Source organism: Manis pentadactyla, chromosome 16, assembly GCF_030020395.1.
Source record: "Manis pentadactyla isolate mManPen7 chromosome 16, mManPen7.hap1, whole genome shotgun sequence".
Lineage (NCBI taxonomy): Eukaryota > Metazoa > Chordata > Mammalia > Pholidota > Manidae > Manis > Manis pentadactyla.
In genome coordinates this window covers 57183114-57185636 of record NC_080034.1, presented here as the reverse complement: position 1 = coordinate 57185636, position 2523 = coordinate 57183114, and the positions used below count along the sequence as shown (strand labels likewise).

The following is a 2523-nucleotide window of genomic DNA, read 5'->3' as shown; positions in this document are numbered from 1 at the left end:
TTTGCCTCAGTTCAATTCAGGTTTGTATGCTTCTCCCTTTTAAGCACTTGGAGGAATACTCAACTCAGGTCATAAGACATCCAGAGACAGTGCCACTGTCACTGCAAGTGACACAGTATATGCACTTTGAAAACTGTTTCTGTCAAGGCTCTCAGGAGGGAATCCTGCTTTCATGGGTTCAAATCACATTATCTTTTCTGAAGAGAGCATTTTTTCTTCCATTTTGGATCTGGTTGATTTCCTCATCTGAATGCACTAATACCGGAAGAGAATTCCCAGGAAAATAACAGCTGCAATCCAGAACTGGATTCTTTATATATCTTTCCAATAACAATCTGTGAATGAAGAGGGAATATTCTCTTCTAACCACTTCAAATTTTCATCAAAATTATCAGAAGTACCAGGTTTAGCTCTTGCATTGAAAACTGTTTTTGAAGCTCTTAATTTTTTTTCTTCAGTTATATTTTCAGACATTACCATGAATTCTTCAATTTCATCATCAGAATCATCTATTAAGGGCATGAAGGTGTACCTCTGATTATTTGCTGATGGTCTCCACAAAAACATTACTACAATAATAAGCAAAAAAAGAAAGCTCCAAAATGCATCATCAACCCAGCGTTCCCTCCAGTCTGGTAGACATTTTGCAATCCTAAGTGTCTTAGTTGTCCATACCATTAACACTACAGAAGCCACTACAGCAAAGATCAGAATATTTGTAAAATGCCTGTATAACGAAAGTTTCACTGTGTTCTTTCTTTGCCTTAGAGTCTTCATAGTTTGTGCCAAACTTATAAAACTCCACCAGCACAAGCCAGAGTCAAGGAGAGAGAGAGGGAGGCTGGCCAGAAGCACAAGATCAGGGTCATTTGCTCCAATGACTCTCATCACACCTTCAACTGCAAAGGTGAAGTAAAGCACAGCCAGTCCAATCATGCGGTGCATGACTGTTCCTCAATGAGGCTTCACGATATCATAACCCAAGCTCACAATGATCACAAGCAGGTGGGTCAAGGTCCTCTTAATCGCAGATATCAACTCCGTGAATATCAATAAACCTCAAGTTGATAGCCCAGTGCTATTGATGTTTTGATATTCACTATAAAAAACTGCTTTTTCAAGCATTCCCAGGAAAATAACAGCTGCAATCCAGAACTGGATTCTTTATATATCTTTCCAATAACAGGCAGACCACATCAGCCAGAGTATGGCATATAAAATACAGACGATACACATCACCATGTAAAAAATCATTAGAGGCCAAACTGATGCAGAAATATATCCAAGAGGCCCCATCATGGAAAGAGAAAACATTCAAATTACATCTTGCATTTGTTTTTTCTGTTCTAATAGAAACAGTAAAGGTATGAAACCCATCTATCTGTGTTATGGCTACAACATCCATTGATCCTGCCTGGTTTGAAATATTTCCGGTATCAGTAATTAGTACCTTACTATTCAATGGGGGAAACAGCTGTAAATCAGTGCTGCAAACTAAGTTTTCATTTTTTGTTGTCCAACACTTGGTGTTCTTGAAATAATGGTCACAAAGGTCTTCAGCAACACTAAGTTCATGGTTTTGTGACAGCTCCTTTTCCAGCCTAGAATATTCATTTTGACAGGTATGATGTTTTAAATACCACTCCATGGTAAACTTCACAGGCCCAGAACAACTGAATGACTTAACAGAAAACTTGATCTCAGTAGAATTAAACATAGTTTTCCTAAATATCAAAGGTCCTGATCTCAAAGCCATGATTTGGCAGGATCCAAACCCCCACCCCCCCAGCCCCCAGCCCATGGAGGAGGAGAAACTGAGCTGGGGGGCCGGTGGGGTGGAAGCCTGGGACTGATGAATGACAGCGCTGGAGATCTGCTCTGGGAGCACAAACCTACATTGCATGGTGCTCTGGAGATTAGTGGGGTTGGAAAGCTGAGACAGACAGAACACCTGGAGAGACTGAGATTCCACCCATTTGTGGAGGCCAGGTATCCATATCTGGCCACTGACATGACTGCTATTTTTAAAAGAAGCAATTCAGAGCAAGTCTCAAAGGTGAATCTGAAAATTAGCAAAAGTCTCCAGAAGGGGCCATGAAGGGATCAGAGAGATTGCCACTGAGGCCCTACAGTTTCCTCCAGCTCTACCCCTGTGAGTTTCTGTGCCTCCTGTTCACCCCTTCATGGCTCAGAGATCACCCTCTCTCCCAAGGAATCGGTCCTTTGGCAGGGCTGTTAAAGAAGACTTCAGCTTATGTCAAGCCAATCATATTATTTCCTTCATCATCATCCTGAAAATTCCCCAAAGAAGCTTGTGAAAAGCAGGATATAGAAAGATAAAAAGGGTAGGTTCTCAATGATAAAGTTTGATATTCTACAAATAACAAAATTTCCTTGTCTAGAACATAAAGTAAGGCTTACTAAGTCTTTGAACCTATGTCTGTACATGATAAACCTAAGTGTGCAGTAGAGAGAGCAGAATTTCACAAAATACATTCAGATGTGTCTGAACACATAATAATG

At 40.5% G+C, this 2523-nt stretch overlaps 1 pseudogene; it reads right to left on the bottom strand.

The window, feature by feature from the left end:
• Positions 1-312: 312 nt before the first annotated feature.
• LOC118914177 (transmembrane protein 87B-like) lies at positions 313-1756 on the bottom strand (annotated as a pseudogene).
• Positions 1757-2523: the final 767 nt, after the last annotated feature.